At 49.3% G+C, this 16,088-nt stretch overlaps 1 protein-coding gene across 4 annotated transcripts in view; it reads left to right on the plus strand.

The window, feature by feature from the left end:
* Nucleotides 1-16,088, plus strand: part of SLC43A3 (solute carrier family 43 member 3) — a 523,038-nt gene that overhangs the window by 121,175 nt on the left and 385,775 nt on the right. For all 4 annotated transcript variants that reach the window (XR_014981069.1, XM_085651424.1, XM_085651429.1 and 1 more), the window contains exon 2: nt 15,939-16,037. The gene's annotated coding sequence lies outside the window, so the exon portion shown is untranslated. The remainder of the gene's footprint in view (nt 1-15,938; nt 16,038-16,088) is intronic.

Here is a 16,088-nt window from a genome sequence, read left to right on the forward strand (position 1 = left end):
GTGTAAATCAAGTTTAAAATAATGACTTACATATTCACAGTGATTTCTGTCACAGGTTGTGACCTCGTAGCGTTAAAAATACACGTCATTATACTCCACCACCCCAACCAAGATTTAATTCTGTGGCTCTCTGGTTAAACACAGACCTCTGCTATGCATTAACTAATAGGAGTTTCATAATGTACAACATTGCATTTCACACAAACAGTTATTTTAAGCTGTGTGTTTTATATGTAGCTACGTGACGGTGAAATACCCCAAAAATGTACAGAATATTTAGGTTTTTTTGTCACATCTTTGACCCGGCCCCCACGCTCACTGACCCAGCCTCCACTGCATGCGGCATCACATTTCCTATACTTTTTTAATGCAGATGGCAGTGTGACGCATTTGTGATCAAGCCAACCCTTTTTGTCTACTACACGTATCCAAGCTCAAACGTTTTTTTTACCAGTATTGCTGGGAATGGGTTAAGTTTTACATTTGAATGGATGGGTCCAAAGTATGGATTGGTCCAAAGTACAATTATTTTAAAATAATTTGTTGGGGAACAAAAACCAAAAATGTCGAACGTGAGACTGTTCTTTATATATGTTCAGATTTTACAAAACATGGATGTGGAGATGTTCTAATTGTAAGTCACACTGGAGTCTTCATGGCTCAGTGGGAAGTGTTATTCGGGGATAGCCCCATATTCTGTGCCTCACTGATCTGTGCCTCTGAATTGGGAACCATGTGTCAGGCTATTAATCACCTGATTTTCACGTGTTTGATAGGTTTGTGCCCTCAATTTCATAGGTTTGTAATATAGATTCCAAATTCCGTATTGAACGTGCTAGATACAAGGAGTGGAGTACTCTGTTGTAGTGGTCTTTTATTCTTTATTTGTAGACAAGTGAAAAGTAAAGAACAGCCGACACGTGTTTCGCCCAAAGGCCAGCAGGCCAGGGCTTACTCAAGGCAGGGTATCTCATGTTTATTGATTGTCAGGTCTATAGTTGACAGGAATACGCCGGTTTCTCAGGCCAGTTCTAGTGTGATGCACTAGGTGAATTACTGCGGTCCGATTCATTAATCACCTAACATGGTGATCTTCCCCCACCTCTGCAGACGGGCTCTGCTCTCACCTGCAGCCTCTGGGCTGGAACTAGAGGGCCGTGGCCCTCAGCAGCAGCATCTGTGCTGGAATTAGAGGGGGCCGGCCCTCACCAGACACATCTGGGCTGGAACTAGAGGTGCTGGACTTCATCAGCAGAATCTGGGCTGGAACTAGAGGGGCCCGGCCCTCACCTGCAGCATCTGGGCTGGAACTAGAGGAGCCGGGCCCTCACCAGCAGCATCTTTGCTGGAATTACAGGAGCCCAACCCACACTGGCAGCATCTGGGCTGGAACTAGAGGGGCCCGGCCCTCACCTGCAGCATCTGGGCTAGAACTAGAGGAGCCCGGCCTTCACCAGCAGCATCTGTGCTGAAATTACAGGGGCCCGGCCCTCACTGGCAGCATCTGGGCTGGAACTAGAGGGACCTGGCTCTCACCAGCAGCATCTGGGCTGGAACTAGAGGGGCTCAGCCCTCACCAGACACATCTGGGCTGGAACTAGAGGGACCTGGCCCTCACCAGCAGCATCTGGACTGGAACTAGAGGGGCCCGGCTCTCACCTGAAGCATCTGGGCTAGAACTAGAGGAGCCCGGCCTTCACCAGCAGCATCTGTGCTGCAATTACAGGGGCCCGGTCCTCACTGGCAGCATCTGGGCTGGAACTAGAGGGGGGTGGCTCTCACCATCAGCATCTGGGCTGGAACTAGAGGAACCTGGCCCTCACTGGCAGCATCTGGGCTGGAACTAGAGGGACCTGGCCCTCAGCAGCAGCATCAGGGCTGGAACTAGATGAGTGTGGCCCTCAGCAGTACCATCGGTGCTGGAATTAGAGGGGCCCAGCTCTCACTAGACACATCTGGGCTGGAACTAGAGGGACCTGGCCCTCATCAGCAGCATCTGGACTGGAACTAGAGGGGCTTAGCCCTTTTAACCAGCACCTGAGCTGGGACAAGAGAGGCCCGGCCCTCACCAGCAGCATCTGGGCTGGAACTAGAGGGGCCCGGCCCTCACCCGCAGCATCTAGGCTGGAACTAGAGGAGCCCAGCCTTCACCAGCAGCATCTGTGTTGGAATTACAGGCGCCCGGCCCTCACGGGCAGCATCTGGGCTGGAACTAGAGGGGCCCGGTCCTCACCAGCAGCATCTGTGCTGGAATTAGAGGGGCCCGGCCCTCACCAGCAGCATCTGAGCTGGAACTAGAGGGGCCCGGCCCTCACCAGCAGCATCTGTGCTGGAATTACAGGAGCCCGGCCCACACTGGCAGCATCTGGGCTGGAACTAGAGGGACCCGGTCCTCACCAGCAGCATCTGTGCTGGAATTAGGGGGGCCCGGCCCTCACCAGCAGCATCTGAGCTGGAACTAAAGGGGCCCAGCCCTCACCAACAGCATCTTGCCTGTAACTGGAAGGGTCTGGCCCTCACCAGCAGCATCTGGACTGGAACTAGAGGGGCCTGGAATTCACCATCAGCATCTGAAATACTAGATCTAGGCGGACCTGTCCCTCACCAGCCACATCTGGGCTGAAATTATAGAGGCCCAGACCTCAGCAGCAGCATCTGAGCTGGTACTAGAGGGACTTAGCCCTCACCAGCTCGATTTGGAATGGATCTAGAAGGGCCCAGACCTCACAAGGAGCACCTGAGCTAGAGGGACCCACACCCTCACCATCAGCATTTGAGAAAAAATGAGTGGGACATGGGTCCTCACCTGCAGCATCTCGACTGGAAGAAACTAGAGGAAGCTGTGCCCTCATCAATAGAATCTGAGCTGAAATTAGAGGGAAATGTGTCCTGACCAGTAGCAACTGAGCTGGAAGAAGAGGGATGTGTGCCTTCACCCTCAGCATCTGGCTAGAAGTAAGGATGCTGTGCCATCGCCAGCAGCATGTCAGCTGGAATTGGAGGGATTTGTGCCCTCAGCAGCATCTGAGCTGGAATTAGAAGGCCTTGTGCCCTCAGCAGCATCTGATCTGGAATTAGAAGGCCATGTGCCCTCAGCAGCATCTGAGCTGAAATTAGAAGGACTTGTGCCCTCCGCAGCATCTGATCTAGAATTAGAAGGCCCTGTCCCCTCAGCAGCATCTGAGCTGGAATTAAAAGGTCTAGTGTCCTCAGCAGCATCTCATCTGGAATTAGAAGGCCATGTGCCCTCAGCAGCATCTGAGCTGAAATTAGAAGGACTTGTGCCCTCCGCAGCATCTGATCTGGAATTAGAAGGCCCTGTGCCCTCAGCAACATCTGAGCTGGAATTAGTCGGCCTTGTGTACTCAGCAGCATCTGATCTAGAATTTGAAGGCCTTGTGCCCTCGGCAGCATCTGAGCTGGAATTAGGCCTTCTGCCCTCAGCAGAATTTTATCTAGAATTCGATGGCCTTGTGCCCTCAGCAGCATCTGAGCTGGAATTCGAAGGCCTTGTGCCCGCAGCATCTGAGCTGCAATTCAAAGGCCTTTTGCCCTCAGCAGCATCTGAGCTGGAATTAGAGGGCCTTGTGCCTTCAGCAGTATCTCAGCTGGAATGCCTTGTGCCCTCAGCAGCATCTGAGCTGGAATTAGAAGGCCTTGTGCCGGCAGCATCTGAGCTGGAATTAGAAGGCCTTGTGTACTCAGCAGCATCTAAGCTGGAATTAGAAGGCCTTGTGTACTCAGCAGCATCTGAGCTGGAATTAGAAGGCCTTGTGTACTCAGCAGCATCTGAGCTGGAATTAAAAGGCCCTGTGCTCGCAGCAGCATCTGATCTAGAATTAGAAGGCCTTGTGCCCTCAGCAGCACCTGATCTAGAATTAGAAGGCCTTGTGCTCTCAGCAGCACCTGATCTAGAATTAGAAGGCCTTATGCCCGCAGCATATGAGCTGGAATTAGAAATTCTTGTGCCCTCAGCAGCACCTGAGCTGGAATTGGAGGGATCTGTGCCCTCAGCAGCAGCATCTGATCTGGAATTAGAAGGCCTTGTGCCCTCAGCAGCATCTGATCTGGAATTAGAAGGCCTTTGCCCTCAGCAGCATCTGAGCTGGATTAGAAGACCTTGTGCCCTCAGCAGCATCGATTTGAGGTTGACATCAGCTTGGACAAGGTTACCACAGGTTTGTAAAGCTGTCAGCCCCACAGCTATGCCTTTACTCTTGTAATGAGATTCAGCGACCCATCACTAGCGTAGTCATAGACACAAGCAAGACATTGCCTATCTAGAATCTGAGAATATGGAGCCAGTGATTGAATACAAGAGCCACAGCAGGCATTAAGAAGTGCAGCCTCAGAATGGGACTTCCAAGCATGAAGCCCTGTGAACTCCATGGTGACGTGTTATATGTCTAAAATGCTAAAATAAAGTTTAAATGTCAGAGACCTTGTTGCATGGATTCTGCACATACACAGAACTATGCGCAGGAAACCAGGACCTCTGTGTATTGTGGTGTACCAAAAAACCCACCTCAGTACCCAGAACCCCTATCCGACTAGCAATAGTGTCTCATTCGTTCTCCGTGCTACAGCGAAGCTATCAATGATTAGACGACCTAGAACATGCCACTCTGTTCCTCTCAGGAGTAGTGGGAACAAGAACACTCTGTAGGTCAAACACCCCTACTAGTCCACAATGTGAGTAATCAGGGACACTGTATAGTTGCAAATGTTTATTTTAACTAACGTGCTCTATAATGCAGTACACAAGCCAATACTAGCAGCAAAATGCATAAAAACAATATAATCAGCATTGCTACAATTCCATAAAATACAAACGGGGATATCATGTTATAATGACAGTAGAAAAAGGACTACAGCGCCTTACCACCTCCCCTTCTAGGAGCTAGCTACTTATAATATTAGAAGACCTCTGGGCTTTGTCAGGGGGACCCCATACCTCCGAGTCTAGATGCAAAGGTTTACATCTCCGGACAAGCACAGCTCTTGTGTTCTGGAAAGGTTTCTCCAAGTGCCTAAACGTGCATCCTGTGCAATATTAAAAAGCGCTGAAATTCAGTAGTGCCGCTGTGTTCTATGTTGTGTCTAATGTGCGTGGGACTGACCAAAGCAGATTAACAGGGATGTCTTTTTCTGACCTTGAACAATATGTGCAGAAGCACAGAGCACAGCACGATGTGTGAAAGGCAGACTGTTCTCTTGTGAAAACGCTCTAGCAAAGTATTTACAAAACCAGAGTCATGTAGTAAGGTGTGCAAAAGCGGCAGAATGGCGGCCAAGCATATACGAACTGATGCTAATTTAGCAATGTCCGTTGTTAATCCCATACCTTCACTACAACCTGCAACCGCATATCCTTCAATGTCAGAGATCTGCAACCCCATATCCATCCTCCAGCCATGTCTGCACCCTTCTGGGCCCTCTGACATATCCTGAATTCAGTCCTCTAAAACTCTTGACCTGTCAAAGCAAGGTCATCAGTGCAGAAAGACAAGTACAGGTCATTCACAGATTAACCTATTACTGACCAGTAATTTGCATCACTCTTAAGGAGGAGCTCCTCCCCCAATCCTAATGTTTGAGGCTCTGCTCCCCTGCCAGCAGCCTGCACTATCCCCACAGAGTAGTCCTTCTTCTCTTTCCTTGGCTCCTCCTGCCATTGGCACTTCCACCTTCACAAACCAGATTTATTGGCGTCATGCCAGGAGCGAGGGTGGAAATCCGACTGGGATGAGAAGCTCCTGGTTGGGAGTAATGACTATTACCGCTACGTAATGGGTTCATCGCTCCTCGTCCCAGTCCTGATGTTTCAGGACAGAAACTCAGTCACCGATCCCCTCTCGCACGCACCTTATTTGTCAGATATATCCACTCCCACATATCTCACAGATTGCCGACAGTTACTTCATCGCAGCTTTCATTGCCCTTTAGACAAATTTAAAGAACCCTCCATATTCACTTGCCATAGGAGTGGGCCAAGTGGCGGCCCTGCATATGTCCTGCAGAGACCCACCAGGTGGCTCCGCCAGGGATCTAGAAGCGGACCTGTTAGAGCATCCTGCAAACCTTCTGATTAAACACACCCGGCTGGTCACGCATCCGAGGAGGGGCTTGTTTCACCCTCATACTCAGTTGCAGCGCTCATTTCTTTATTTGTCACACCAGGAAATAAAACAAAAATGCTTGAAGAATGAAACATTTTAGTTCTCCTGATGGCCAATGCATGACTCCGGACCCTTGCATTCGCCACATCGTCTACCTCCAGCGGGAGATCCTCCTGCGAACTGGGAGACTTCTTCTGGACGTTAGGTCTGAACTCAGGATCAGGTCTCAACCTCATGTTATCCAGAATGAATTTTAGGTGTGTGTGATTGATAACCAAGGCACCTAGTTCCCCCCAACCCTTGGCTGATGTTATTGCCAACAAAACGAGAGTTGCACTGTCCCTTCTAGGGTGGTGTCCCTCTATGCGCACAGCATTGTGGGGTAACGAAGTTACCAAAATTCGTTTTAGTTAAACCAAAGTTCATTTATTCATGGTTGAAAAGTTGAAATTCATTATTCCATGTGACAAATTATGGCATGTTGAGTCAACAAAGGTACTGATGGATATCCTCTATGCATTTCGGGTAAAAACCCTTCGTCAGGAGGAATCCTGTAAACAGAAACAGGAGAAAAAGTTGCATATCCCCTCATCGGGTTTGTCTTCCATTGGCAAATTACAGTGTTAAAAATGTAGAAAATGAGAAAAATATGTATCCCAGATATCAAGCTCCGAAAAAGTGCACAACGAAACAGTGTTAAAAAGAACTACACAAACCGTATTGGAAATTACACCCGAGTGACCCGGTGTTTTTCTGAAAATTTACCGCGTGTGACTCAAGTAGCAAAACAAATACAATGATAACAGCGTATTAGTTGACTACGTTAAAAGTTGTGAAAGACGTATACTAAAGTCAGGTAAAATCGTCATACCGGTGTATGAAATAAGAGCGTGTCAAAAAATAGAACCTCATACCAAGAATCGGTACAGGGCATGAAAGTTACCTCAGTTCACCCGTTCATGTGAGCATATCCAAAGTGCTCTGGTCCGAAGAACCATTGTTGAGCATGTGGCCGGGTTAAGAGTGTGTTTGGTAAACAGAGAAAGGAGACTCTGATGTTGGCGGCCATCTTTGAATGGTCAAAAAACACTTGGATAATGATTCGAAAAAAATGACTCGGGACGAGTCAAGTTGGTGGAAAGTAACCAAGGTAAAATGAGAATAAAGAACAGTGTGTGGAAGGGTGAAGATAATAAAGTTTTTTTTAAAAAAACGTAAAAAACGTAGAGAAAATATGGGTGAAAGATAGATGTAAGAAACAATTTAAATGTGAAAACGTGGAAAACGATGAACAATTTAGAAATAATAAAATTTGATGATTATGATATGTATAAACTTTAGGGCATTCTGACAGACATCAATACAAAGTTAAATAAAGCAACCCAGTTCGAGACGATCATTCAGTCCAAGGGGTACCATGGAGTTCATTTTATAAATCCAAAAAGTCTCTCTTTGGATCAGAAATTTTCTGTTGTCACATCCTTCCCTTAGCGGGACTGTTTCACACACTAAGAAACGTAATTGACTGACGTTGTGTTTATGTTCGTTGAAATGTACAGCTACTGTCGAATTCAGGTTGTTGTTACGGATATTACTTTTGTGTTCGTTTAATCGAGTTTTCATTTTCCTTTCAGTTTTGCCAATGTAAGGCAGGCCGCATGGGCACTTCAGCATGTAAACAACGTTTTTGGAATCACAGGTTGCAGATACGAAAAGTTTTATATTGTGTCCTTTGGTTGGATGTTGTATGTTCGTGCCTGTGATGATGTTGTTGCAATTCCCGCAATTATAACAAGGTCTGGTACCCTTGTATTCAGAAAAAGGCTGTGAGGAGCTACTACAAATGGAATCTGACTTCAATCACATCTTTTCGCAGCAACCTCTGTTCGCCTATGAAAGGAGTAAAAACTTCATGGAGGTATTGAAATCAACTAGCTCCTCACAGCCTTTTTCTGAATACAAGGGTACCAGACCTTGTTATAATTGCGGGAATTGCAACAACATCATCACAGGCACGAACATACAACATCCAACCAAAGGACACAATATAAAACTTTTCGTATCTGCAACCTGTGATTCCAAAAACGTTGTTTACATGCTGAAGTGCCCATGCGGCCTGCCTTACATTGGCAAAACTGAAAGGAAAATGAAAACTCGATTAAACGAACACAAAAGTAATATCCGTAACAACAACCTGAATTCGACAGTAGCTGTACATTTCAACGAACATAAACACAACGTCAGTCAATTACGTTTCTTAGTGTGTGAAACAGTCCCGCTAAGGGAAGGATGTGACAACAGAAAATTTCTGATCCAAAGAGAGACTTTTTGGATTTATAAAATGAACTCCATGGTACCCCTTGGACTGAATGATCGTCTCGAACTGGGTTGCTTTATTTAACTTTGTATTGATGTCTGTCAGAATGCCCTAAAGTTTATACATATCATAATCATCAAATTTTATTATTTCTAAATTGTTCATCGTTTTCCACGTTTTCACATTTAAATTGTTTCTTACATCTATCTTTCACCCATATTTTCTCTACGTTTTTTACGTTTTTTTAAAAAAAACTTTATTATCTTCACCCTTCCACACACTGTTCTTTATTCTCATTTTACCTTGGTTACTTTCCACCAACTTGACTCGTCCCGAGTCATTTTTTTCGAATCATTATCCAAGTGTTTTTTGACCATTCAAAGATGGCCGCCAACATCAGAGTCTCCTTTCTCTGTTTACCAAACACACTCTTAACCCGGCCACATGCTCAACAATGGTTCTTCGGACCAGAGCACTTTGGATATGCTCACATGAACGGGTGAACTGAGGTAACTTTCATGCCCTGTACCGATTCTTGGTATGAGGTTCTATTTTTTGACACGCTCTTATTTCATACACCGGTATGACGATTTTACCTGACTTTAGTATACGTCTTTCACAACTTTTAACGTAGTCAACTAATACGCTGTTATCATTGTATTTGTTTTGCTACTTGAGTCACACGCGGTAAATTTTCAGAAAAACACCGGGTCACTCGGGTGTAATTTCCAATACGGTTTGTGTAGTTCTTTTTAACACTGTTTCGTTGTGCACTTTTTCGGAGCTTGATATCTGGGATACATATTTTTCTCATTTTCTACATTTTTAACACTGTAATTTGCCAATGGAAGACAAACCCGATGAGGGGATATGCAACTTTTTCTCCTGTTTCTGTTTACAGGATTCCTCCTGACGAAGGGTTTTTACCCGAAATGCATAGAGGATATCCATCAGTACCTTTGTTGACTCAACATGCCATAATTTGTCACATGGAATAATGAATTTCAACTTTTCAACCATGAATAAATGAACTTTGGTTTAACTAAAACGAATTTTGGTAACTTCGTTACCCCACAATGCTGTGCGCATAGAGGGACACCACCCTAGAAGGGACAGTGCAACTCTCGTTATTTCTTCGACCTTGGTTCAGGGGTCGCTCCTCTAGCAGCACGCCGCTACTTGAGTAAACTCAATACACATTAGAGATTAAAAGGGAGTGCGCGATATTTCAACAATTGCCAACAAAACGCCATCTTCACTGACATCCATGCCAAGTCTGCAGACTCCAAGCCCTGCTGTTCCTGCAAGACCTTAAGAACCACAGATAAACCGCAGGGGCTGGAAGAGTGCATGTCGCTGGTGTTTTCATCTCTCAACTCTTCAGAAGCTTGACAACTGCAGGAATGATCTTACGAGTATTTCCAGATTGGTCTCTGAAGCCTCCAACCCCTGCTCACTGGGCTGACCGCATTGAAGGTGATTGGCCAAGTACAAAAGCATCGCTTTAAACCTCTAAGCTAAGGAATCGGACAAGACCTTGCCTCCACCCCCTTGTTTCGGCCCTACGTTTGAACGTTTTCCAGTGCCTTGCATAGGATGAAGGCTTCCTGCAGGCCCAAATATCTGTCGCTACTTCCTTGTTGGTCAACCCGAGTCCTGGAGGCCTTGTCCTTCACTCTCCAAGCCGTAAGGCACAAATTCTTCGACTTTGACAGACCGCGATGAGACTGAAGCGGTGAGCGTTAAGGAGGACACTGAATATGTCGACTGTTGGACTTGGCCCTTCTGGCAGGTTCACCCCGAAACTTTTTGCTTAATACTGTGACTTGGTTTAGTGATTTTATTGACTTCTGCGCACTTCACCGCTGTGTCCCAGGGTAAAGTGCGTGCGTGTTGTGAGGTTGGCCTGCCCTCCCATAGGAATGGGGGAATGTATGTGTCCTGGTAGTTCCTGATGCGTGGGGTGTGCAGGCCCGAGTTTGGTATGTGCGGACTCGTGTGAGTGAATGCTGCGCGATGATGTGTGCGGCGTGCATGTATCTAGTGTGGAAGTGCCACTTCTAGGAGTGGGCACTTCAGTGTGCAGTCTGAAATGTGTGGCTTGTCTGGCGATTGGCTGGTGAGGTCATGTGACGGACTAGGGAAATCCCCAGAGTCAGGAGGAGTCACCCAGTGGTGAATGGGGAGTTAGCATGCTGATGGCTGGGGAGGAGTATACCTGGGTCCTGAATAGGACAGGGCTTCCCCCACACAATGCTGGCGCCGGCCCCTGTGGTGCGTCTAATGACCCTAGCCCTGCCAGTGAATAGGGAGAGGGGCTGAGCAAAACAAGGTGCTCAGGAACCTGTTGGAACTGGTTCGCCCCTTCCCTGCACCTTAGACAAAGCCTTGTACTGTATAAAAAGGGGCTGTGTCCCCTTACATGGGGTTCTCTTGCAGGATCCACTTGAGGGGGGGCATGCTGCTGCTGGGCGCCAGGAGAGACCGCCACTGGGGACTGCCTCCCTGCTGGAGGGCCCTGTGAGCTGGCTCTGGGCCCAGCCTTTGCCCCCCTGCTCTCTGAGGGAACTTTTGGTGGCTGGACATTGCTTATAGCGCCTGGGAGCGCTTTCTGGACTTCGTAGCGCTGTGCGCGCTGTCTTTCTGGACTTAGCCACCTTTATAGCGCTGGGAGCGCTGTTTTGCTTTATAGCGTTAGGCGCGCTGTAATCCTGATAGCGGGTGCCCACCCCGCGATTCTGCCGTGTTTTGACCAGGTCGGCGGGTGCCCACCCCGCCGGTGTGCTCGTTACGAGGGAGCCTACCCCTCATTTGCGCTGTGAACGAGAATCACCGCCGCAGCCCGGACCGGAAGTCAGGCGGGCCGAGGGCGGGCCTCCGGGACAACCGGAACTGAGAAGAGGAGGGCGGGAGCCTACCCCGCCTCCTACCGAAGCGTCACGGCTGCTTAACCCCCGGAGCAGGCAGGAGCCTACCCTGCGCCCCGGGGTACTGAGGAGAGTGACGAGGACGGCCGGAGCTGGAGCGGAGGGGGGCGCGAGGCACATTGTCGGTGCCTGCCCCCTCCGTGTCGAGAAACAGCCCCGGAGTCCGCCGGCACCAGAAGGAGCAGAGCGGAGACGACGCGGGAGTCCCCCCAAGCAGCCGGTGAGTGTCTAGAGGGCTGGGGGACTCCACGCATGTGCTGGGGGTGCGGGGAGCATTGCTCACGAGCCCCGTGAGGCTCCAACAGTCGTCCCATTGCCTCTCGAGCCCAGTGAGGCTCCAACGTTGTGGGGCATCATTTGTTCAGAGCCGTGAAGGCTCCAAAGAGCGGCAGAGATTGTGCAGAGTCCAGTGTGACTCCAACGTTACGGGGGCAATTATTTGGCAATCGCGAGTCCCCCGAGAGGGACTCCAACGACGGCGCATTTGTTTGGTTGGGCCCACGAGGCGCCCCTAGTGTTGTGGTCCCGAGGGGGCTCCACAGGCACAGCAGTGCCCACGCTCATTTGTCTCCAGCTGCCCAGCACTTAGTGGGCAGCTGCATTGTTTAGGTTGGGGCCCTCGGAGTTTTGGACTGTGCCTCCTGCGCAGCCTTGCCCCTGACTTTGTTGAACGCAGAGCGTCCTAGCCCCTACCAGGCCAGTTGGCCCAGGAACTGCCACAGGTGGTGGCATAGGAGTTTTGCGCAATTGTTCCTACTTGCACCTCTGAATGTGTGTTGATGCATCATGTGCCATGGCTTTACACCTCTGAATGTGTTTTGATGCATCATGTGCCTTGTTTTACACCTCTGAATGTTTTATGCATCATGTGTGTTCCTTCCTTGCACCTCTGAATGTGTTTTGATGCGTCATGAGCCATTGCTTTACACCTCTGAATGTTTTAGGCATCATGTGTTTTCCTTCCCTACACCTCTGAATGTGATGCATCATGTGTAACGTTCTATTACCCCTACAGGTATTGTGATACGTAGGTGGTTGTTGCTTTCTCCTAGTACAGGTGGTGCTAGTGAGGTTCTAGTTCCCTGCGTGACAGTCTCCTAAGGTAGTTAGGGTTACGCAGGTGGTACTTCCCCGATACCAGTAAGTACTGGTTGTGTGCTATACAGATTATTTTTGTGCTACAGTGATTTTATATATTTTATGTGCTAAATATCTAAAAAGTGCTAATTCCTGACAGTGGTCCAGGTGGCCCTGTCTTGTACATAATCCCTTGTAAATTCTGCCCGTGCCTGTTGGCACATTGTAAAGTGTGTGTTTTTATCTAATGTGTTGTGTATAATACAAAGGTTATTTTTATAGAATACCTTGTGTGGAGTTTCCTTTGTGGTGGGCCTTGGGTGTTGTTGCTGGGTGCGCGCGCAAACGCTTTACACATCGCCTCAGAGATAAGCCTGACTGCTCGTGCCAAGCTACCAAGGGGGTGAGCAGGGGTTATCTTTGGCGTGTAACTTCCTTGCCCTGACTAGAGTGGTGGTTTCTGCCTGACTTTGGCGCAAGCCTTAGCCAACCAGAAATCGCCAGGTCTAACATCGACCCTCTGCTAGTAAGTTCAGCAATGGAACCCGGGGACGTCTGGGCCAACATGGAGCCACCAGGATTACTTGTGGTGGCTCACTCGCTCCAGACCTTCTGCAATACCCTCGGAAGGAGACGTATAGGAGGAAACGCAAACAGAATCCCTGATGGCCACTGAAACAGCTTTGCGTCCACAGCCCTCAGAACATGTTGCTAAGCCTCTGAGCAGAAGTGAGGTAGAAGGGCATTCTTCAGGGAGTCAAAGAGGTCCAGCCAGGGCCTCCCGAACGTCTCCACTATCGAGTGGAAGGTCTCCCTGTTCAAATGATATGGAATTGAGGTTGGAAGATTCTGGCTCAACCTCTCCACCAGAATGTGCTCCACCCCAAGAATATACATCGCTCTCAATTTTAAAGGCGACTCTGCCCGCATGGACATTTCATGGACATTTCAATGGCTATGTCTGCCAACCCTATGTGCCTTGGGCCCCCTTGTCTCTTTGTGTAGCGTTCGCCCTTGCTTGCGGGTCCTTGCCAGCACTGAAGCATTCTCCGTGTGCGGTGCAGACCTCTGAAGGGCACACCAGACTGCGTCAACTCCTCCCAGGTCAAGGAGTCTTGCTTTTCTGCCACTGTCCAAACTCCCTTTTCTTCCAACCATTCAAGAGTGCCCCCATCCTTACACGCTTCCAGTGGAAGTTATAACTCTTGGGTTTGAGTAATGAAAGTAAATCCCCTTCCTCAAGTATGCCAGCCTCGACCACCTCTGTAGAAGACCCTTCAACTTTCTTGAGACCAGAATCCGCATCTTGTATCCTCTGTCACCGGGGACCCGAGAGCTAGTGAATGAGAAACCCTCCGTTTCAGATGGTGACGTACCCCAGGGACCACAGACGTTGTTGCGGACATTGAACCCTGACCCCTAAAGCACTGTCGTCATCTGTACTCAACTGATGCTATCGGAGAAACCTTTCTCCGCAACGGTTGTACCCGGAAAGAACACTCGTCCCTTCTGTGCATCTGTGAATGTAAATGTAGTGCATTTATATGGCGCTCCGCACACCCCCGAAAGGGTCTCTCAGGCGCTGTGCACATACCGCTGTGGAACCCTTCCTGGCCTTTCCCTGTGAAGTGCCCACTCCTGGGCACCCCCAAGGTGAAGCCAGGCATCCTAGCGCTTTTGGGGCCGTTGTGGAGATTAAGCAAGCTATTGCCCAGAGTTGCAGAGTGAGACCCATGATTAGAATAGGCACCAAGGCGAGAATTATCAGGTCCGGGGAAATTGAGCCCCAGACCCGCCGAGGTGGGAATTGAACCCTGGTCCGGGCCAGACCTCTGCATCAGGGTCTGCCGCTCTAACCATTGAGCCACACTTCTCCGTGAGTGACCAGTGAGTGTCTTGCACAGTTCTGGTCCCAGAATGGACTCCCAGACCCTCCAGACAGGAGCAGACCTTCTGCACACCAGACTCCACCTTCAGAACAGAAGAGTCAGAGACCAGCCAGTCATGGAGCTAAGGAAACAACCAAATCCCTTGCAATTGTGCACAGGGAACAGTGGGCACGAGTGCCACCGTGAACACCCTGGGGAAGAGGACAGGCTGGAGGGATGCCCTCAACTGAAGATAGTCTTCCTGTAACGCATTCCTTGGGAGGACTGCGGTTCAGGAACACTATCTTCAGTTCAGAGCATCCTTCCGCCCTGCCCCTCCCCCACCCTGCCTCACCGCCCCACAGCACTCCCACGAGGAGCCGCCTCTGCTCTGCAGGTTTCTCTTCGTCCCTCTTCATCCTGGAAGAACACAAAACAGCAGTTTCTGCTTTGAGACATTCTCTATCCCCACACATTGAGACATTCACTGTCCTCACATATTGAGACATTTGCCGTCCCCACACGTTAAGACATTCGCTGCCCCCACACATTGAAACATTCGCTGTCCCCACACAGTGAGACATCCGCTGTCCCCACACGTTGAGACATTCGCTGTCCCCACACGTTGAGACATTCACTGTCACAAAACGTTGAGACATTCGCTGTCCCCACATGTCGAGACATTCGCTGTCCCCACACGTTGAGACATTCACCATCCCCACACGTTGAGACATTCGCTGCCCCCACACATTGAAACATTCGCTGTCCCCACACGGTGAGACATTCGCTGTCCCCACACGTTGAGACATTCGCTGTCCCCACGCGTTGAGACATTCGCTGTCTCCAAGCGTTGAGACAGTCGCTGTCCCCACACGTTGAGACAGTCACTGTCCCCACATGTTGAGACATTCGCTGTCCCCACACGTTGAGACATTCGCTGCCCCCACATGTTGAGACGTTCGTTGCCCCCACACGTTGAGACATTCGCTGTTCCCACACGTTGACATTCGCTGTCCCCACACGTTGAGACATTCATCTTCCCCACACGTTGAGACATTCGTCTTCCCCACATGTTGAGACATTAGCTGTCCCCACGCGTTGACAGTCGCCGTCCCTACATGTTGAGACAGTCGCCGTCCCCACACGTTGAGACATTCGCTGCCCCCACATGTTGAGACGTTCTCTGCCCCACACGTTGAGACATTCGCTGCCCCACACGTTGAGACGTTCTCTGCCCCCACACTTTGAGACGTTCTCTGCCCCCACACTTTGAGACGTTCTCTGCCCCCACACGTTGAGACATTAACTGCCCCCACACGTTGCTTACCACATATCGCTGTACAAGGCTAAATTGTTGCGCATTTCAGTTACTCCCCTGTTTTGGGATCTGGAACAGTTTCTGTATGCAGGCAGCCTTGCGTAAATTCACATTTACTTTGAACGGACCTCCTCTTGCAGGGAGGTAGATGACCTCTGACCTTGGAGATGTGTATATAATATACTGCCTGTGTTTCAGCCTCGAGGGGCGTCTGTGAGTGATGTTCTCCATCAGTCAACTCACTCCTTCGATGCCTCTAAATAAATGTGCATTCTGGTGTTACCGGAGTAAAGTGTTGTTTTTCTTCTACAGATTTCGGTGCCGTGGACTCAGAGGACGAGGCGCTGGCACTTTAAGAAGTGCAGAGCAGAAGATGAGCCCCTGAACTCCTAAGTGCACGCACTTGAAAAGGTAAAGGGGCCTTATCAGGAAACCAGGGTCGGTCATTTCTTGGGGGGGCTT

This window comes from Triturus cristatus, chromosome 4_1 (genome assembly GCF_964204655.1).
Source record: "Triturus cristatus chromosome 4_1, aTriCri1.1, whole genome shotgun sequence".
NCBI lineage: Eukaryota > Metazoa > Chordata > Amphibia > Caudata > Salamandridae > Triturus > Triturus cristatus.